This window comes from Mytilus trossulus, chromosome 4 (genome assembly GCF_036588685.1).
Source record: "Mytilus trossulus isolate FHL-02 chromosome 4, PNRI_Mtr1.1.1.hap1, whole genome shotgun sequence".
Taxonomy (NCBI): domain Eukaryota; kingdom Metazoa; phylum Mollusca; class Bivalvia; order Mytilida; family Mytilidae; genus Mytilus; species Mytilus trossulus.
Window position 1 is genome coordinate 22116670 of NC_086376.1, and position 23953 is coordinate 22140622.

Here is a 23953-nt window from a genome sequence, read left to right on the forward strand (position 1 = left end):
TATACTGCACAAAAGTTCCAGTTGGTAAAGCTCCAAAACTACACCGTAAGTGGGTTGGTCCATACTATATCACCAGATTTGGTCCACATCACACCTATAAATTAAGGAACTGTGCAACAAACAAAGAAGTAAAATCCTTGGTTAATGCACAAAGACTAAAACCATATCATGATCCAGAAGCGAGACCTACCAATATTCCGAATGATATGGAAAACAACATGGATGAGCATGATCCTGATGAACTAGATGACCAACCAGACCTTCCTATACCTCAACCCAACAACAACAATCAGCAAATTCAAGAAGATCGAACAGAGAGGAACAATGAACAGGTAGATCAACCAGAAAATCAAGATAATAACAATGTCCCAGATACTCAACCAACTTTAGTCAGAGGAAATAATGCACCAATAAAAGACACAAGGCCATCATGTAAAGATTGTGACCGCGGGAACTGCAAACCATTCAGTGAAAATGAAATAGATTGTATTATATCATCTGCAAGAGGAAATGGCACTTTGTACTACAAACTTAAGTTTACAGAAAAGACCAGAAAAACAGATTGGTATTTCACATGCAAAATTCCATGCAGGTTAGTTAGAGAATTTCATGCAAAACGTACTATGGGTGGAAAAAAGAGAAAACGTCCACTTCAAAAACACAAATTCTTCAATAAGCCAGATGAAAATGTTAATCATATTGCTCAGACAAAGATTACCAAAGATTCAGCAACTCAAACAGAATTAGAAACTGATATAAATTCAATCAACAACTGTGATAAGGAAAAATTAATTTCTGTCAGACTTTTTCATCAAGAAGCGTATTTTTTGGTACAACACCACAACAAACAGGCATGGCAACCAATGACAATGGCTAAAGATCATGCAGCTACATTCATAGAAACAAGAAAAGAAGCATTTAAAATTCATAGGCATGAACTACGTATGCAATACATGAAACACAAGTTTAAATATGGAGACAAGAAACCCTTCATTACAGGACCAACAACAGAAACAATTTTTGAAGCGTGTATCAACAAAAATGGCAAGGATGAGTTCCTTATAAGTTACAAAAACATGAATATACCTCCAGAATGGGCACTAATGGCCGATACTCCTAATGGATTAATGGACACCTTTTTAAATAAACTTGAAAATCAATATAATAGTGAAATAAGTATTGATTGGTAATATGTGTAGATCAACTTTGATATGTCTTAAAAGGTAATAACCTTCAGTAATGGGTATTATTTGTATCGGAGATCAGCTCCTCAGTGTAATTTGTCGGAGATTAGCTCCTCATTGTTTTAAGTACCGGAGATCAGCTCCTCATTTGTATATTGTACCGGAGATATGCTCCTCATTGTTTTTAGTATCGGAGATCAGCTCCTCATTGTTTTTAGTATCGGAGATAAGCTCCTCATTGTATATTTTTTTTAGTAACAGAGGTCAAATCTCCTCATTGTGTGTTTAGGGACTGTGGATCAGTCAGTCTAATTTCATTTAGAAGACCACAAGTCAATCCTTAAGATATATGTATATATATATTTTTTCTTTTTCAAATGTCTTATGTATATAATTCAGGTAAACAATCAATTTATTGTTGGACGTCCATGTACATAGTTACCAGATATATAAATTATATCAACAAGTCTAGTTTTGTATTGGTCAATTTAGTATTTTTTCTTTTGGTTGATCATTATAAAGTATGGTCTCATCAACTAGACTTTGTAATTGATCATGTACTAAGTAAGCCTGATGAACTTATTTTAGTACTTACAAATTATTTTCAAACCTTTTAAAAAATTGAGTTTCGCAAAGTTAAAAGACTTTGATTTCATATTTATACATGTCATTTTGCTTGCATATCTTTATGTTCATTGATAGAATAGATATAAATATAATGTTTGAGGACAAACATTTTAGAGCGGGGGGGAATATGTCATAGGTGCATTTTCCCTTTCAGGTTTTTAAAACTATTTTTAGTAATTTTATCATTTTTCTAATTTCATATTTTAATTTTTAATCTTGAATAAGTTTGTAATCAAAAGATTGTTTTTCATAAGGATTATATTTATTTACAGTTTTCTTATTTTAATTTTCATTGAACTTATCTTAATTTAATTACCTTCAAACTAATTAGAAATATTTGAATATGTCACATATGTTTTTGAGAATTACAGTAATTGTTCAATTTGTTAATTAGGCAGACAGATGTCATTTGATAACTCATTCTAATCCTTTAATTGTAATCTTTAATTAATTTACTATTCATATTTTTACTTTATCATTTCATGTTATAACTCTAATCAATTAGGAATTTACTTGTCACATTGAGATCTTTTCAGTTTTGGTATAAATAGTTCGTAGAAATTCTAATACGGCACTAAGTCACAGTCACCGTTACAACAGTTAGAAGCGCGAAGGAGTTGGAGTGATCCTGCAGAGTACCGTCTTGTTCCAGTCTTGGTTATTCAACGATCAGTAACAACAGATTGCCTAGCGATCATCTGAAACATTGAAATGCCATCAACCCGACAACAAAGGAAAGACCAACAACTCATCGGATCAAGACCTTCAACCCTGGAGCAAGTTCTAACTTAGGAATATAACTATTTGGACAATTTCATCTTACAAGTGCATTTCGAACAATTCCAGCTAGTGATTATACAACAGTGATTAGACAATTCTTACGAACAGTGACATTTAAATTCTTTAGTGCATTTGTTTTAATTATTTGGAATTATCTTTGGCATATATTGTTATTTATTAAATTGTTAAACGTTTTAGAGTATTAACTTTGCCACTTGTCTGTAGTAAGTCTATTTATGGACTGACCCCCTGTCCCTTGGGTCGAGCATGCACAGTTAGTCCCCCCTAGCAAAAAGCATGCCACACTGGCCCTCGGTGACACATATCTCTGCTAGAAAATGATGATGAGAAAGATATTCAATCTTTTCTCCTCCAAGTCAATGATCCAGAAAAAGATATTAATACTTTAACTGAACATTGAACTAATATCATGATTAAAGCTGCAAAGAAATCTTTTAAATTCAAATTATTCAAAAAGAAAAAGAAGCATAACTGGTATAATGGTAATTGTTTTATTATGAAAAAAGAACTTCGCAATTTAGGCAAGAAAATGCAACAGTATCCAAATAATGCATATATACGAAGTAATTTTCATAGACTTCGCAAAGAATATAACAAATCTTTGAAATTAGCAAGACAAAAGTTTGTCAACGATTTAGTTGCAAAACTTGATACTCTACATGAAAATAATCCAAAATTGTTTTGGGAAACTATTGATAAATTAAAAAATAATACTGTTAAAACTAATCCAATTAGTATCTCTGATTGGCACAAATATATGAAAGACTTATATGCAGCAGATAAACATGAAAACCCAAATTTTATACCTACAGCTCAAGATTTTTCAGATACAGGCCCTCTAGATTTTCCCTTTACTTGTGGAGAGGTCCGTAAAGGTATTCATAAGTTAAATAACAATAAACAACCAGGCATTGATCTGATTCCTAACGAATTTATAAAATATGGTAAAAATAAGTTATTACCTTCCTTTGTCAATTTATTTAATAGGATTTTGTCATCGGGTGTATTTCCAGATTGCTGGAATATCTCATGTACCACATTTATACATAAAAATGGTGATATTAATTGTTGTGATAATTACAGATGCCTAGGTCTAACAAGCTGCTTCGGAAAACTTTTCACTTCCTTATTACAAACTAGACTTAATGGATACCAATAGATGATCATAATCTATATAACAAATTTCAAGCTGGATTCAGACCAGATTACCGTACAACTGATCATATATTTACAATAAAGACAATACTAAACAAATATATCTTTAAAAATAAAAAACAGATATATGCCTGTTTTGTAGATTTTTCCAAGGCATTTGATTCAATTTGGCATGATGGATTATTTGAAAAACTTTTAAAACTGGGAGTTAAAGGACATTTTTTCCAATTACTTCACCATATGTATAATAATGCAAAATTTGTTGTAAAAAAAGATAACACTATTACTGAGCCATCTAAATTAGGAAAAGGTGTGCGACAAGGTGATGGCTTAAGCCCCCTCTTATTTAATATATATGTCAATGACATTGATTCAATTTTTCCCCAAGAATCATGTTTTCCGGTGCAGCTTATAGACACTAGAATGAATTGCTTATTATATGCTGACGATTTACTGTTACTATCTGAAAGCAAAGAAGGTCTTCAATCCTGTTTAAATTCTCTAAAAACATACTGTGATAGATGGAAGCTAAATGTCAATTTAAATAAAACAAAAATTATGATCTTCAGTAAAGGTAAAAAAGATTTAAAAAAAAATTATAATTTTTTTTATGATAACAAAGAAATTGAAATTGTTGAGAAATATAAATATCTGGGTATTATCATTTACTTTAATGGAAATTTTAAACATGCTGCAGAACACTTATACAAACAAAGCCTAAAGGCACTTTTTTCTCTGCAGTCTAAGACATTTGGATTCAATACTATAGATCATAAACTAAAATTAAAATTTTTTGATACTCTTATAAAACCCATAAGTCATTGTAAGTACTTATGGATCTGAAATATGGATTAGTGACTACAATATAAAAGACTCAAATATTGATAAATTACCTTTTGAAAAAATTCATAATAAATTTTGTAAAAATATTTTAGGAGTTCACAAGAGAAGTTCAAATATGGCAGTGAAGTGTGAATTAGGAAGACAACCTACTTTGAATCATATACTAACCCTAGCCCTTAAATATTATGATCGACTTAAACAGCTTCCATCTGACAGTTTGCTTAGTGAAACATATAAATTAGATCATTCATTATATACTGATGGACACAGATCTTGGCACAAATTTATCTCTAACTCTATTGAAAAATATAATTTAACAGACAACAATCTCAATTTAAAGAACTTAAAGGAAAATATTAATAACCAACATTCTAATAACACTTTGCATAATCTAGAAAAATTACGTTCAATTGAACAAGACAATAAATTACATTTCTATGCCAATATTTATTCAGAAGAATTTAAATTGCAAAATTATCTATGTTATCCTAATATAACAAGAAATCTTACAAAATTAAGAATTAGTTCCCACCCTCTTTTGATTGAAAAGGGTAGATATTTCAGACCAAAAATTACGAGAGAAAACAGAATATGCTCTAACTGCAATCAAATAGAAGATGAAAAACATTTCCTTATTTATTGCAAAAAATTTGAAAATTATAGAAAACAACTATTGAATAAACTAAATTTTAATTCACAAGATCTGTGCCCTGAAAAAGTTATGGAAACCATTATTAGTTTACTTAACCCACACAATATTGATGATACAAAAAATATATGCCATTACATACAATTATGCTTTGAATCTTTGTAATTTTATTCATTTAATCTTGATTTGATATTTTGTCATACATAATATATATTTATTCATGTGATGTAATATCATGTTAATGTGGGGGAAGACATCATTATACTTGTATTGATTTTCCTGATTTAATAAAACTTGAAACTTGATATAGCATGAGACATTTTTCTTTTCTTTTTTTATTGGTATGAAATTTTTAAATGAACACAATAAGGATGGAGTGAATGTCAATTTCAACAGTAAGCCAAATTATTTTTACTCCTTGATTATCCAGTGTGCACCAAAATATTTTCCTACTATTAGTCAGAAGACCAATAATCCAACATTTTTCTTATGTTTCTAAACAAAGTTTTGCAAATATTTACTAGTCCAGGGCTTCAGACTATATAGTGGCTACAGTGGCACTGTGACAAAGTGGAAATATCAGTTGCTAGCAAAAAGATTGTTGACACCTTTGAACCAACATATTTGTTTAAATTTTAAAACCACAATAATTATCTTTAATAACACTATATTATTCCACAGAAAAGGTATATTTGAAATATTGTTGTATCTGATTTGTGGTGAACAAAGTACAAGGTTTTAAACAATAGATATATATATAGGATATGTTTGAATGAAACTATCTATTAACTTAGGGTCATTTTCTAGTGGGTGTAAAACTATAAAACAAATTTTGTAAACAATCAACAATTATAAAACAAAAATCGATAATAGTCATTATTCTTTTTCATGTCTAAAACTGGGACTTTTATACTTTTTTTGTACTAACAAAATATTATGTCACTGTCTACAAAGATAGGAAGGCATAGAGAATAATGATGCTATATTCTAAAACTATTAATTGTTATTCCAGTGTTTACAAAAAAGCTAATAAGTAAATATCAATCTTTTATTAATGATTTGTAAATATTTGGTAAATAGCAATTTCTATGTTGATATTATATGTTTTATTTTAAATTTGTTCTAACTTTTATTGAATTCTTTATTTTTGAAATTGTATTCCAAAAAATGCTCAATGCAGGTCTAAATTAAGAACACATTACAGTAAAATATCAATTTGAACAAACTGAGATATTTACAATCTGCTGACATTAAAAAACTGTGAACATTTTGATTTGTTTTTTGTAAATAATTCACAGAAAAAACAATTCAGTTGAATGATGAGACTTAAAGAACTAAACACTGACATGACTGCCTGACATGACTGCCTGACATGACTGTCTGACATGACTGCCTGACATGACTGTAAAGTGAATACACTGTTTGTTTTTAACATTTAGATGGTTTATGAGTTTATTCATATTTTTTTATGTTTCAACTTGAAACCTGCTTAGGTATATGATATATTGGGATTCACAACGTGTTAAAAGTTAGAGTTATATCTATTTCATTTTTTTTGACAAGAAAAAAAGCTGTATGAGGGCTTTGTTTATGTAGTCTAAAGAAAAAAAATTAAGAGGAATTTGGCCTCAATATGGAAGATAGACATGTCAAATTCTAAGCTGCAATGTTGCACATTCTATAAACCATATATGATAAATATATATGACACCAAATTTGATTTTTGTTGTTGGGAATTTACATTTGTAGCTAATATTTTGTCATAAAATTGAAACAAAAATTTGTGTCAGGTGATAATTAATTACCCTCAACTGATGGCACTGAAGTAGTATGTCTAAAATACACATACCCTGTGGCTTTACTATATTTGCGATTTCATCAAAAGGGGTCATTCCAGAGTAAAGTGTTAATAGCTAAGTGTCAGTGAATAAATGCTCATTTTTGTAATTGTGTTAATTCGATTTCCTATGTTTTAAAAAATTAAATTTAAATAAAATAAATGGGGAATATGTTCATAGGATGCCAGATGATGTCCACCTCTCATATTATACAAAAGTATAAAGGGACAAAATATAACATATAGTTGGATTTGACTAATATTTTCATTAAAAGTATAAAACAACTATGTTGATAATGTTTACAAAAAAAACCCTTTGAATTCATATTTAAAATACCAAGGCTTTTCTACCTCAGGAATAGATGTCTTAGCTGTATTTGGTAAAACTTTAAGGTATATTTGCTCTTCAATGCTCTTCAACTTCATTTGGCCTTTTTTTACTGTTTTTATTGGAGCGTCATTAATCTTTTTTAGACGAAAAGCGTGTCTGGTGCAAGTACAAAATTTGAATCCTGGTATCTACATGTACATGTATGAGTTTCTTCATTACAAGTTTTCAAGATTATTGGGTATCATTATAAAAAAAAACAATTATAGTGCTGTAAGTGTACCGTTCACAAACTCCATTTCTTTCATTTTCCGATTTGTCACGTACATGTAATCTACCGAGGTCAATATAGATCACAGGTACTTGTGGACAGGATACCCTTTGGGTCCCCTGAGTGGGAGTATCCCAAATGACCGGATAGACTTGTGGCTGCTTCAGTTTGGGGCAGGAACGACCTAATACCGTTAAATAATAAACAAAGTTCCTCATTACAGTAGAAAAAGCAATAAAAAAATATATTTTTTTTTAAATCGGGAAAACTTTCATTGTACTTCTACATGTACTAATGAACTCAAAATCGTTCAAATTTTTTTTTTGTCGCTTTTTTTTATATCCTGCATTTGTGCAAAACACAGAAATCTACATCCTTCTTCCAGTCTTGTTGTTGTGAGACTCTGAGTAGTCTAGTAAAATATATAGGAACATGATGCATTGCGTTTCTTTTTACATTTTTTTTACATTGAACATGAAGTCATAACTTAAATAACGTCACAAGTTAAATCCCTAACAACAGAACCAAAATAGGGCTCCCCAATGGTTAGTTCGGCCATTATTGGATAGGGGCAGATTTTCATAATGGAGGTAAAAATAGTGGGGAAAATACAGGAACACATCATTTATACAGAGCAGTTGCTTAGAAACATTCATAGGATTTCCCACACTTTCATACTTTGACCACCTCTTTCCTGAAAATCTGCCCCCTATCCAATAAGGCAGAACTAACCGTGAAGAGCCTTATTTGAAACGATATGGTATTTCTGTTTCTTTTTTTTAACAAATATTTCAGTTACAACAAAAATAATTCATACAAACTTTGTCCCCATTCACAGTTAAGAGGGGGGGATAGGACCTTTATCCGGACTACGGGATCAGGTGTTTTTCAGATCTGGATAATTTTCAGGATTGACCCTTTCGGGATCCAGGAAGTCTTTATTCAAATTTCGGGACCTTAGGATTTTGTGTTTTTAAGTCTGTGATTTCAGGATCAGGACCCCTCCCATTCCCCCTCAGTAAATGAGGGTGGATAGGACCTTTCTTGGGACTCCGGGATCAACTGTTTTTAAGCTCGGGATTTCGGGATTGACCCTTTCGGGATCTGGGAGTATTTCTTTTTCGAATTTCGGGACCTCCGGATTTCGTGTTTTTAAGCCCGGGATTTTGTGTTTTTAAACTCAGAATTTCGGGATCAAGACCCCTCCTACCCTCCCTCGTTAATGCCTGCCTTATATTACAGCATCAAAGGTATAGTAATTTTCTACATATCTGTTCAAACTGATGTTAATTGCTCTATTTATGTTGTTAGGTAGCTCCCTTACAGACGTATACCTTACTATGCCATAGAGACAATATGTTATCTATGATTTCCCAGTTGTGCTAGCTTTTATATAAGGGTCTCATATCATTAAGATTTTTTAAAGGTCATTTTCTAGGACAACCAAAATTAACCAAAATGTACAAATTCTACGTTTTGAAAAATACTACAGGGAAGACAGTACATGTGTTTCGATTTTTGAACAATTTGTACAGAAAATATGTCTTTCTTTTAAAATGACATTTCTTAAATTTGCAACACTTGAGATAATTTTACATTTACAAAGACACTGTTTTGCTCAGCCATGTGGACAAATAAAATCGTGAAAATGCTTTCTAATGCAAATATAACTTCCAATCGTTAAAAGCGTTTTGATGAACGGAGAAAAAAGTTCTACATTGCGCAAGTGCATAATTCGACTTCCTTAGAAGCAGCTGGTACCCTGACGCAAAATAATTCTCTTCAACTTCTTTTTTTTAGAATCATATGGTAAGAAAACATATTTCATTTACAATGGACTTTTGCATGTAAAAAAATCTCTTCAGATGTACATTCCATTAATATAATTTTAATGACAACAAATTCGTTTTCCACTTCTATCTGTTTTTAATTTCGTGAGGCGGCAAATTCGAAACACGAAAAAAAGAACATTCACACAAACACTGAAACAGTGACACTCCAAGACTTTACTCTAGTTTCTACTCTTTCTCATATATTTTTCAAAAAAGAATCAGTGAAAATGTATTGAATGCCATTTTGGTGGTTCAATGTACATGATGTATTTATAAACTCTTTCCATCTACAGGATAATAAATTCCAATAAATTTAATAAAATTGAAGGGGGTTTTATGGGGGGGTTCCGATCCCAGAGTGCTTACTGTTTTGTTGGATTCCTGTAACCCGCTTACACTATGTACGTAAGCGATTCTCATTTTTTTGTCCTTTCCTGGGTCCTGCTAGACCTCATTTCCCGTTTTCACGACACAATAACTTGACTTTCATGTGTCACGCTTACATAAAATCGGCAATCCTGCGTCACACTTAGAGTGTAAGCCTTAGACCCCAATGAGACCCACATTGAATGGCACCTTACTATAGTATAGTATAAGTTAGATGTGAGGTCATGTTGGTATCTCTTGACTATTTGAAGACAATAGTGAGCTTATCATTTTTCCTATTTAAAATGTTTGAAATTTAAACCCAAGTTCAGGTTGCACTTCTTTCCATTAGTTTGGCTATATTTATCCCCTGGGCCAGGGGGTTACTTCATATTATATTTTAGTGGTATGAGTGTGCCACAAAACAGGATAACTTTTCATGCCTTGCTGGTTAGAACGTCACTTTTTCATGTCCTGTTGGTGAAAACAGGGTCTTTTTTTTAAACAAACTTTTTTCTAGAACAGGATCCCTTATTTAACTGTTTAAGGTGGTATGGGTGTCTTTCGCCATCTTGGATTGTAAAAAACAGAGAATCTAAGGTCCAGGAGTCCATTTCACAAAAAAAGTCACGACTAAGATTTATCGTTAGTATACGGATTTGTTCATGACTGAAGACGAATCTTAGTCTTAAGTTTTTTTGTGAAATTGACTGATTTTCAATCAAGTTGGCCAAATTTGATGCAGAAATGCAGATTACTATTTATATGTGAATTTCCATTTAGAAGAACAATTTTATAAGATTATAACTTGTAAATATTTATATTTGTACAAGTATTGATTAGTTCTGTTTGAGCTTTAATATTTTTAAATTGGCATTTTAAGGGGAGGTAACTCTGAAATAGTGCATTTTCTAAAGGAATCTTCATGGAATTTTGCTATTTAGTATTTTAGCCGAAAAAAACTCAAGGTGACCATTATCAATTCATGAATATGGTCCACTGTTTGTCTGCCTAACCACAAGTTATATGTAGCATTCAAGCAGAACACTTTTTTTATTTGTATGAATACATATGTACATGTATGTAAACATATATTTGTTCAATCTTATGATCTAACTGGGTCCACTGGAAACTTGGTAATCATGTGAGAAAATTAGGTAAACAGAACTCAAATCAGTTTCTGAAATTATAAAAAAGAAGATGTGGTATGATTGCCAATGAGACAACTATCCACAAAAGACCAAAATGACACAAAGATTAACAACTATAGGTCACTGTACGGCCTTCTGAAACCATTTTTATTGTATTATGAAATAGTCAAATATAAATTAGGCCTAAAAGATGTTTAAAAAATAGAGGATACGTGACATGTTAATAGACCAAATTTTAAAAGAGAAAAATGGGTTAAAAGAACAAACAGAATAAGGAGTTGGGGAGGGGGGCTAATTTACAAATAAAAGAGCAAATTGGACAAAAATAAAAAAATAAGTACCAGAAACATTGGCCTTGAATCCTGATTAATTCCCTTTTATAATGTTTCTTTAATTGACCAAGTTTCATGCATGACTGATGGACATGTAAAACTGGAAACTTTAAAGAATAGACTGCTATAAAAAAAAAGATAATGGGTGGTTTGCTAAAGCATTGCAACATTGGCATCACAATAGAAATGTAAAAGTTGACATAAATGCATGCTGTTCAGTTACTATCCAATATATTAAAACACCTATCACGCCAAATTAAAATTGTACTTGTCTATATATTTACCTCTTAGTATTGTGTTTGATCTTGAAAGCTGGTCAGAAACAGGGTTTATTTAATATGACAGTCTTTGCAAATTTATATAAATTAGCCCCCAAAAATAAAAATAGTTTATAATGTTTATACTCAAAATGTTCATGCTTGCCAGAAAAAAAATGTTTTTATTCAAATGTTACAATATCATAAAACCCTATTATTAATATACATATACTATTAAAGTCATTATCTTTTGCAATGTGCCTGACCTGTTAAATCTAATATCATGTATGCTATTGTACAGTTTTAATTACAGTCCTGAAGAACCATTTTACCTAGGTTTTTAACCAAGCATTTGTTTCTTTTTATTTTTAATAAAAGAACAAATAAGGTCAATCAGTATATTTATGCACAGAGATTAGATGTTCTAAGGGGATTTATGAGTGTTCCCACTGTCTGTATTGATCACTCTGCTCAGCTCTATAAAAACTGCATATTACTGCTTCTTGACATCAAATACCTTAACCCTGTCAAATAATGAGCATGATGAATGAACCAATGACAATGTAAATAAGTTTGTTCAAAACTTCTCAAGTCCCATCCAGTTTGCTGGTGAAGTAAAGAAAAACACTGCAAACTGCACAAAAATATTTTGTTATATTTTCATATAATCATATTTCCATCATATTATACATGATTCATGAAATATATAATATATTGTAATTTATCAACTGCTGGACATAATATGAAGACTTTTTGAACTCTTTTGCAACCCTCACTCAACATAAAGCTTCATATTGTGACTCACAGCTAATATTTTACAATATAATAATATAATTATGCAGATAACCTGATAATCAGTAGTCTTTTCAAATGTAGCCATTTGGGTCTGTAATTCCATATTTGTTGTCATTTTAATGACAATGCCTACAGACCTGGTACATTCTGTAAGTCTTATCACAGGCAGCCATTACATGGGAGATGAGTCTAATATGGTGTATCATTCTTAACAATGAACGACATATGTAGTTTTATGTAACTTGATTCAGAAGAATTTTTCTAACCCTAAATAGAACTGCTTCAATTTTAGTCAAGAAAATTGAATATATTCTATCTTTGGATTATAATAATTTCATTAGTTTTTCAAGTTTCATTGCCACATCTAAACCTCCTTTAAAGATTGCAACAAGGAATTCATGGATAATTTTTCAGTTCAAATTAAAAAAATAAGACCTGTTTATAATTATATACATTGTATTTATAAACATGGAAAAATAACAGTAATACATTAATTATCCTATATAGATATAGGAAGATGTGGTATGAGTGCCAAGGTATGGTCTTGGCTCAGACTGAACAGTGGGCTACAATGGGCCCCAAAAAATTACTAGTGTAAAAACCATTCAAACGGAAATAACATCTATCTAATCTATATAAAAAAACGAAAAAACAAGAAACACTTATGAACCACATCAACAAACAACAACTACTGAACATCAGATTGTAGCACTTTTTAAAAATAAGATACAAAACTGAAAAGGTATCATTGTTTTTAAATGAGTAACTTTTTGGTAAAAAATTACAAGTACCCAATAAAACTATTTACTAAATTTGACAGGTTCCAGCCATGTATAGTTAGGTATAATTACTGTTACAAATTTGACCTTTGGAAAATTAAAGTTTAAACATAAAAAGGATTTATATATGTAATGGTAATATAGTTAATACCCTTTGGTCTTGGATAAGTGATTGTATCAAACACATTAATCAGAGGTCATCACCCTTTATACAATGTATACATGTTACATAATATATGCTTTTTATCAAATATAATAAAAAGTATGGGTCACCATGCTTTTTTTCACGGTAAGGGTTGTGCAAAATTTTCAGATTTTGTATAGATCATGCATGGAAAACGCCATTTTTGTGATAAAAAGAAGAACACTATTATAGTGCTCTAGCTAGAAATCAAAAGGGGCAGGGTGCCAGAGGTGGGCAGGGCACTTTTTATGATAAGAAAAGGCACTGCTCATTTTGTTGTCTACGTTTCTGTGTGTATCACGAGTTAACGAATCTCTTTTTTCTTTTTTTTTACTGTATAGGTTTTTTTTTAAATAAAGATGCATTTCAATTATAGTCTTTATTTCAATGTTTGTGTAGTTATGAATTATATAGTACATCTTCATTAACATATTATGTTATAGATATTATAGTTGGTATAAGCAATGGGTCTAGTATATTTTTATGAAATAAAATTGAGAATGGAAATGGGGAATGTGTCAAAGAGACAACAACCTGACAATAGAAAAAAAAAGCAGAAGGTCACCAACAGGTCTTCAATGTAGCGAGAAATTCCTGCACCCGGAGGCGTCCTTCAGCTGGCCCCTAAACAAATATATATTAGTTCAGTAATAATGAACGCCATACTAATTTTCAAATTGTACACAAGAAACTAAAATTAAAATAATACAATACTTACAAAGGCCAGAGGCTCCTGACTTGGGACAGGCACAAAAATGTGGCGGGGTTAAACATGTTTGTGAGATCTCAACCCTCATCCTATACCTATGGAATGGTTATGTAAGGTGTACATGTCCAGCTGACAGGGTTGTCTGACCTTGACCTAATTTTCATTGTTCAGTGGTCAAAGTTAAGTTTTTGAATGTTTTTTTTCTTTTCTTATTCTAATTATGCAATAGGTCAACTATATTGGTGTATGAAAATATTTTATGATGTGAGTTTTGTAGTTTTTATTCGATCTTGACCTCATTTTCATGGTTCATAGTTCATTGTTAAGTTTTTGTGTTTTGGTCTGGGTTTTTTTCTTAAATTATAAGCAATACAATGTAGTTCAACTATATTTGTTGTATGGAAGGATTGTAAGCTGTATATGTCAGTCTGGCAGGTATCATCTGACCTTGATCTCATTATGGATCTTATCAATGTTAAGTTAAAGGCGAAAAAAAACATTCACTTTATTTTATGGACATGGTGTAATACCTCCCTCCTTTTTTGTAACTGTATGGTGCCCTTACAAAAACAAACTAATACCCAGAACAACTATCTAAGATCCTCAGAATTCCACTTCTATGAGAAACTTATTTTGTACTCTGAAAAGTTCTAATTGTCAATATGTCACATCAATCTCGTTACACTTGTACCTTATAATGAAAAGTCCTAACAGTCAATATGTCACAACAATCTCGTTACACTTGCACCTTATAACAGCTTTTCGTCACTTTTCTTTATTTCAAGTGACGTCTTGATTTAATATATGCCTTTGTTCATTGATCTGAAAAGGTTCATTAACAAATAACACCTTAGCCGCATGGTTGCAATTCAATGTAGTATTTAATATTCCTTTTGGAAGAGATTTAAAGATCTTCGACATATGATTAAACCCTGCAGAAAAATATATTAACTTATTGTCGGAATAATTCAACAAGGTAAGTTTCTACCTTTTTTCATATTTGTCCTAAATCTACATGTAACTGTCCACTATTTTGGAGTGGTTGATGTCTGTTTCTTAGTTACATTTTATTCCATTGTTACTCTTTATTCTGATTAATCTCTTAAACTTAGTACATAAATTTGGATTATGAGTGGACATTTAATTATTCACCTTTACATTGGTCACTATTTAGAACGACATATCATCAAAGCACATAAAATCAACAACCCCGTCCCAACCCCTAAAATCATCTTGTTGTATTCCTTATAGTTAATATTAATCTAAAAATTGTAAACTAAACAGCCTATTCATACAAAACCATATACATGTTTGTGATAGCTTAAAATTTTGTAAAAAAAACCGCAAAAACTATGAAACTTTAAGAAAAGATAAAGTAAATGCTATGTACAATTGAACTTATTACAGATTAATGTAATTAAAGAACTGTACTAACAGAATATTGGGGATTAAGAAAGATACCTTGTATTCATTTTTATCTTTAAAAAAATCGTGATGAAACAGTAATTTGTCCATATGTTTTATTCATATGACAGGGTTAAGGCAAAATTTACAAAAACATCATACATTTGTAGTAACATGGGGAAATTATGTTTTCAATATATGTATCGAAATATTAAAATGAATTTTAAGTGGTAGTAAGAGTTCTAATTTGGTAGTGTCTTTAATTCTGATACTGGTGTTAGACTGGACGAAAAATAACCTCTTTTCTTGTGTTCTATGTATTTATAAAAACCCTTTTTCATGCATGACTCATCATTGAAAAGTTTAAGAATTATACAATGTATTATATATAAAAAAAAACCTGAAGAATTATGACAGTTTTAGCTAAAATCTGTGTTTGCTAGTATTGGTTAATGCATGATTACATAGACTTATATGAAATGCAGCTTTCCCCTAAAACACTACCTTCAACCACCATAAACTGACCAATATAGAGCTAACAATGCAGAAATGTGGAAACACCAATTATCAATATCATCCAAGCAACATGAACTTTTTTTTAAACACTATTGTAACACATATGAAGTGAACATGTTTGATTGTTTGAAAATCTCAAAATGCAATAAAATTCTAGATCTTAATTTTGAGCTGCAAAGATTTGATGAATACCTTTATTATGCTATATTCATCTGATATTTTAGGGTTTAGAATAAACACAACCTATGCAATGAAACTGTCTTGTTTACCTATGTCTTTTTGGTTGCAATATATATATGTCGTTGACTTCATTTTTATGGACTAACGACTGCCTTAGAAAACTGTTTGTCTTACTTTTTGTCATTTCACATGTTATAAGTAAATTGATAACTATTTGTTGTATGTGATCCTTGCAAGAACTACTTGTTCATCATATATAGGGTTCAACAGATCTTTACTTATATCATGGACCAGTGATAAAGGTTTCTTTTGCGGATAACATTGTTTTAAAAAAAAAAATGTAAATTGTCATACCTATACATGGAATATAATAAAACTTTAACAGAAGCTTCTTCTAGATTGATAAATAATGTATGAAGTAAAAATATCTGTATTTTGCTGATATATGTACTTAGTTTTATGGCAGTCAGCATTACACACAACAACAAAAACCCCAAGGGTGACTGGGGTATAGAAATATGGTCACTTGGTCTTCTCCCGACCGGCAGTAAAACGCTTGCCGAAGTGGGGCGTCCGTTTGGCTGTGCGGGATGTATCAAGTTTGCAGTCACGTCCGGTCAGAAGGTGGACGTTAAATCCGATGCCTCGTGTAAAGAGAGTGCCACGCTCTTTGCACGTTAAGAACCCTTGCAACAACTCTTTTGAGGGGTCCGTAGGTGGCCTGTTGCAAGGCGAAATTTCTGTCCCTATCCAAGATACCCTCATTTTCCAGTGGCAGTCAAAATTTCCCCGACCACCATCCCAGATGGCCTCTATCGTATCAACCTTCCTATAGTATTTATTGTGAACTTGTTCTCTCTCGTCCTGAATATGCATGAAATATTTGCCACTGGACGTTAAGCAACCAACAATCAATCAATCAATCATTACACACAACAATATCAAGCGAAATTGACTTTGCAGAATTTTTTAAGAAATAAGACCCATTTAGTTGGTCAAGTTTTTGTTTGTAGGAAAGAAAAGACGATAATTATATCGAAACTGTAAACAATAAAAGTGAAGATTAAAATTTCTTATATTTCTTATTAACCACTCTGTACGACGATGTTTACCCCGTTTTTTGTGTGTAGAAATATAAAGCAATTTATTAAACGGATAAACAAATAGATTCAAGGTCCACAAATAAGTCTTTTTAATATATAATAGAAATTGTCCATCGACAGAAGTTCATATTTTCGTCCCTTAACTTGCAATCTGATTAAAAAAAAACTGTGTCCAGGTTTTACATGCTATGAATCCTTGTAAGCGAAGAATTGACAAGTTTTATTATTTGTATTTCAATCAGTTTTATTATCTTGAAACCGACAGATATAGTATTTTCAAAAAAGTATACATTTATATTAATTATTTAGGGACCATTTGAAACCCGCCACCGCGGGTGCATGATTTTCTCGCTGCGTTGAAGGCGAATTGGTGGCCTTGAGCAGTTTCCTGCTGTTTTGTCGGAAGTTTGTCTCGTTGACACCAGTTGACACCCTCCATGCATGTTCATTCTCTATTCTTTTCTGTTCCACGAGGACAAATTAAAAGAATACGACAATAGATGATTATTTCGTTCCCTCTGAATTTCCCTTTTTGAAATGGAGATGTTACTTTGTCACCTTCTCCATGTATGTATTTCCAAGGAATCGTACAATTTCTTGATATTTCCTAACTCGTTTGATATGTTCTTGTCTGACGGACGTCTTGGATCGCAGTGAACGTAATGTACGTCACATGTAACTAAAAAAAATGAATGATTCGAACATACCGATTAGTATTGATTGAATGACAGTGGTTCGTTGGTTTTCTCTTGAATAATTTGTTCTGCCTTTGTCATTTATTTGACAGACGAAAGTAATGTTTGTGTTTTGCTGAGTGTTCACGGCTTTCCGGTGACCTATGTAACTTCAAAGTTTACACATCTTTGACCTTTCGTGGAAAGTCGTCTCATTGGCATTCCATTTATATATTCTCGTTTATATTTTTTCGTTTGGGCTTGTATCATATTTTCCCCCTGGTTTATATGATTCGTTCATCCTATATTGACTTTTAAAGTTCAAGAGTCTATCTAAAAATGAGGGTACAATTTATATGGCCTTCCTAATACCGTTTCGATCCCTAACATCACTGAAGAAACATTTATTGTCGAAATCCGGATCTGGTGTACAAAAACAATATTGACACCTTATGTTTGTGGCACAACATCTTAGCCACTAGTTAACAATTTTTTTTTCAAGTTAATTGTTTTATGTTTAGTATTAAATTTATATTAAGATCCATTTTGTTACATCTTGTGATTAATTTTATTTGACAATCGCCAATGGCAGTCAGCAGGGTTAAATGTTAGTCAAATGCGTTTTGTTTAAATATGCTTTTTCACTTTTTTGGTCTTTGTCTATATATATACATATATATGTATGGTTTATAATTTAATTTAGTATGACGTCCATTATCACTGTACTAGATAGATATAGGAAGATGTGGTGTGAGTGCCAATGAGACAACTCTCTATCCAAATAACAATTTAAAAAGTAAACCATTATAGGTTAAAGTACGGCCTTCAACACCAGGCTTGGCTCACACCAAACAACAAGCTATGAAGGGCCCCAAAATTACTAATATCAAACCATTCAAACGGGAAAACCAACGGTCTAATCTATATAAACAAAACGAGAAACGAGAAACACGTATATATGCATATTTTTTAGGGGCCAGCTGAAGGACACCTACGGGTGCGGGAATTCTCGCTACATTGAAGACCCATTGGTGGCTTTCGGCTGTTGTCTGCTCTATGGTCGGGTGGTTGTCGCTTTGACACATTCACCATTTCCTTTTTCGATTTTATGGTGTATTAATGGTCCTTTAATGTCATATTGTATTGGACAATCTATTTGACTATTTATCGAATTTTATTTCGACTTTTAGTGATCGAGCATGTTTTAAAGGCAAACCTATTCCTTAAAATGAAAAAGTTGACATACCTAGTGCCATCTTGGCGACAACATATCGAAACATCAAGATTATTTCACAATTTAAATAATTTCATGAGTACCTTTATTTTCCACTTGAAGTTTTAATTTTTTTTCTATTTTAAGTGATTGAATATATAGCGAAGTGAATGTGTGGAGTAATAAGTTGCCGTTAGTTTTACAAACATAATCTATTTGTAAACAAATATACATTTAAGGGTACTTGATCGAACCGTATGTGACACTGTCATAAGCAGTTCGTGTGAACAGTATGTCCATGTATAGATATTATAGGTTTTTTTTATTATTTTTTTATCAATATATGGTATACTTTTTATGTGAGTAATATGTGATTTCTGCATAAGTGTTCGTGTCACTGTTGACATCTGAGCTTTTATAAAAAGTATAAAAAGCCGAATCGGTCAATACAACACCGTCATAACGAACTTGCACAGACATAATTCTGTATTATAGTCGTAATCGCATGTTTCGTCAGAGAATTTTTTTTTAATAAAGACTATCTATCTATTAGACAAGTACTCTGCTGTTAACAGGGAGACATATTGTATATCTATTACAGTTTGCAAATGGTCGTACAATAAATTAGCACAGAAACATCGAAATATCTTGGGTATATTATCCTTTACTCCAATCCCCTAGAAAAAAAGGTTTTCTATTTCTACTTTTTTTTCTTATGCTGCCAATTTTTTAGTTTTTCAGTTATACATCTTTGCTACGAAACGTCTTATCAGCCCATGATGAAAATACTGCTCATTTATTTTCAAGTCAAAATCTTTCTTTGTACAGTTGATATAATATTTTTTAAAAGATATCCCAAATAGATATTTCATATGATACACACACTGACAAAATAAGCCAAACCGAGAATAAAAAATCTATGACGAGTTGAACCGTGTGTGCTTTGGAGGTTTTGTGCTTTTTAAACACGTTAGTTTGATGTTGACACTTTGACAATCTATATTGAAACAATACTCCATGATTGATCGGACAGGTATTGATTCATATAGGTATATACAAAAGAAAGTTCACCTGATAATACACCAATCGATTACAAGATATTTCTTTCTGGAGTATATGTGCAATTAGAAAAATGCAGCTTATAATATTACAAATTTTAGATGTATTGGAATTTTATCATTACCAGGTAAGGTGACATCTTATTTTATTTCATGGACATGTTTGTTATGATTCTTGGTTTTTGTTGGTCCTGCTCCTCGGGCAAGTGCTGTTTCTGAAAAGTTCTTTTTATTTTATTCAGACTGTGATTTTATAGTTAGAATCAACCTGTTTTGTGTCCTATTTCAAAAATTGGTAATTCTATAAATGGCATTGATTGATATTTGAAATTTAACTGAAACTAATAAAATATTCATATTTTGAATTGATTTAATTGAGAAAAAAATAATGAGGTTGAAAATCGTAATGTTTAGAAAAGAAGGGACGTGTGGGGGAGGACATTTAATGAGAGTCTTGTCTAGGTTTTATATTCAAGTATGTTATGACGATTCCTAGATGTTACCAGGCTGTTTTCTTTCAATATTTCTTTTAATTTTATGACGGTATTATCAATTCATCCTTATTTTCCTTACAGTCTAGCTTTGTTTTGGTTCAAATAGTGCATTCGATTTCTATTTTAACTACTTTCTAAACGGGGAATCTATCTGATATTAAAATTTTAGAAAAATGGTTGTATTAACACAAACAGAATGCCTAACCCCTAACATCTATAGCATGATTTCCATTGGCATATATATGCAACTGTATTGACCATTTCACGACAAAGCAAACAATTAATTGAAATTTTTTCTTAGTTTGTACATAATTTCCGCCTGATCTGCTTGATTTCAAGTTTTTAATTTTGGCGACGTTTTACGAACTCACAATGTGTCGAAGTTGTAAATGTATTCCATAAATGATTTGTAAAAATGGTTAGTTTTTTTTTGTTAGTTATTTAGAGTAACTGTTTTTCGGAAAGAACTAAATAAGGCTATAGTCAATAAAAAAAAAATGAGAGTCAGTGCTCTTTCGCGTAAACGTGTTTCTCGGTTTTGTTTGTAATGTGTTTATTGGCAAAAACTATATATAAAAATAATCATAGTAGAAAAGTCCATAGTACATCAATTCTCTCGTTTGTCGTCTTTTTCTTATTTTATATAGAGTATACTAATTTTATATAGAGTTAAACCGTTGTTTTTCCTGTTTGAATGGTTTTACACTTGTCATGTTGGGGCCCTTTATGGCTTGCTGTTCATAGTGATCCAAGCTTTTGTGATTAGGGATTCAATATCATCATTTGTTAATCTTGGTAACTAAACATTTTGGGAACTAGGGTTCAAGCTCTCGGATCCGAAAATGCTTAAAATCATCGTTTTTTGACAATATATACAAAATATGCTCTTATGATGAGATTTCTTTTAACAAAAAAGTTTTTTTTTTAAATGAGCCATTTTTATACAATCAAATTATGGCAATTTTGAAGTAAAATAGGGGTCCATGAACTCGTTTTCGAATTAAATCAGTTTGAATGATAAAAATCAGTCGAATAATGCATCATTTCCCGATATGTCACAGTTTGACGTCGCGAAAATAACATTTTACGTTAGCACGAACATTGATCATTGTATTATTTAGTTTAAACATATTTATTTAGAGTGGATTGAGAAACAAGTTTTGCAACTTATATTAAACACGGGTAAGCCATGTATCGTCCCCTTCAGACGGACTATCATCGTTTCCTTAAGACCATACTCGCAAATGGTGTCAAAAAGAGCCGAAAATTGAGTTCCTGGAATTTTCATCCCAAACGGGAATCGAACCAGAAACCTTTGTGTTAGTAGTCCGATGCACTAACCACTACACCATAATTTGGTGACATATCTATGATGCTAGATAGCTTTTAAACTCTGAGTTGCTATCAAAAACATGCATCTTCTTGATGAGATAAATAAACTCATCATAGATACCAGGACTAAATTTAGTATATACGCCAGACGCGCGTTTCGTCTACAAAAGACTTATCAGTGACGCTCGAATCCAAAAAAGTTAAAAAAGGCCAAATAAAGTACGAAGTTGAAGAGCATTGAGGACCAAAATTCTTAAAAGTTTTGCCAAATACAGCTAATCCATATACTTGCCCTAATTTGTATAACACCTACATGTACACTATAGATCATAGTCTGTGCGGCATGTAGACATATCATTTATCGGACACATTATTCTAAGTGTTCTTCATGTCTCCTCTTTAGTGGAGAAGCAAACATACCAATTTTAAATGTAAAAAAAATGTGCATGGTATGATTGCCAATGAAACAACTGATACAGCAATCAACAACTATAGGTTTAGACCAAATGCCACAGCAATTAACAACTATATATATATATAGGTTTAAAGTCTGGTTTGACCAAGACGTGGCTCGAATCGTAGCCGAGCACGAGACCAGCAAGCCGAACGTTCGTACAATACACCAATCAATCGTTTTCAGTAAACAGATGAATAATACTGAGAATGGAAATGGGGAATGTGCCAAAGCGACAACAACCCAACCATAGAGCAGAAGCCTTATTACTTCAAAGTCGTGTATAAATTATGGATTTCAGCAGCGACGTTACTGTTCCAGGGGAAATATGTCCTTTCTCTTTTTGGTACGGTTATATCAACTTCAGTGCGTCCATGCGTTAATGTGTTAAGTTCAGCTTTGTGCAGTACTTATGCAATTGGAATATTTTTTAATGAATTGAGAGTTCATACCGAAGTTCGTTAATTGAAACTTCGGCTCAGTTTTCTCATTTATGATGGTCTGGTTAGGTTTACAGATCAGAGAATTACACCCCACCCCCCTTTTTTTCCAATAGAAAAAAAATAAAATAGAGAAATAACGACTAAAAAGTACAGAATGGAGAATAAGGTGAGGCTACAAAATATCTGTATATCATATGATAGCATGGTCCCGACTTAGGATTGACAACAAAATATCTGTATATCATATGATAGCATGGTCTCGACTTAGGATTGACAACAAAATATCTGTATATCATATGATAGCATGGTCCCGACTTAGGATTGACAACAAAATATCTGTATATCATATGATAGCATGGTCTCGACTTAGGATTGACAACAAAATATCTGTATATCATATGATAGCATGGTCCCGACTTAGGATTGACAACAAAATATCTGTATATCATATGATAGCATGGTCCCGACTTAGGATTGACAACATTGATCTACAAAATACCTGTATAGCATATGATAGCATGGTCCCGACTTAGGATTGACAACATTGATCTACAAAATACCTGTATAGCATATGATAGCATGGTCCCGACTTAGGATTGACAACATTGATCTACAAAATATCTGTATATCATATGATAGCATGGTCCCGACTTAGGATTGACAACATTGATATATGTAGCGTATATCATATGATAGCATGGTCCCGACTTAGGATTGACAACAAAATATCTGTATATCATATGATAGCATGGTCCCGACTTAGGATTGACAACAAAATATCTGTATATCATATGATAGCATGTTCCCGACTTAGGATTGACAACATTGATATATGATAGCATGGTCCCGACTTAGGATTGACAACATTGATATATGATAGCATGGTCCCGACTTAGGATTGACAACATTGATATATGATAGCATGGTCCCGACTTAGGATTGACAACATTGATATATGATAGCATGGTCCCGACTTAGGATT

General features: G+C 31.9%; 2 protein-coding genes across 4 annotated transcripts in view; one reads left to right on the forward strand and one right to left on the reverse strand.

The window, feature by feature from the left end:
- LOC134714890 (molybdopterin synthase catalytic subunit-like) overlaps positions 1 to 9161 on the reverse strand; it is a 37006-nt gene extending 27845 nt beyond the window's left edge. Inside the window, exon 1 of the mRNA XM_063576580.1 lies at positions 9030 to 9161. The gene's annotated coding sequence lies outside the window, so the exon portion shown is untranslated. The remainder of the gene's footprint in view (positions 1 to 9029) is intronic.
- Positions 9162 to 9365: 204 nt separating this feature from the next.
- Positions 9366 to 23953, forward strand: part of LOC134714887 (sodium channel protein 1 brain-like) — a 93459-nt gene continuing 78871 nt past the window's right edge. For 2 of the 3 annotated variants that reach the window (XM_063576569.1, XM_063576570.1), the window contains exon 1: positions 9366 to 9504. The gene's annotated coding sequence lies outside the window, so the exon portion shown is untranslated. Of the gene's footprint in view, positions 9505 to 20278; positions 20377 to 23953 lie in introns of those variants that run through there. The other variant, XM_063576567.1, reaches the window with a different exon arrangement.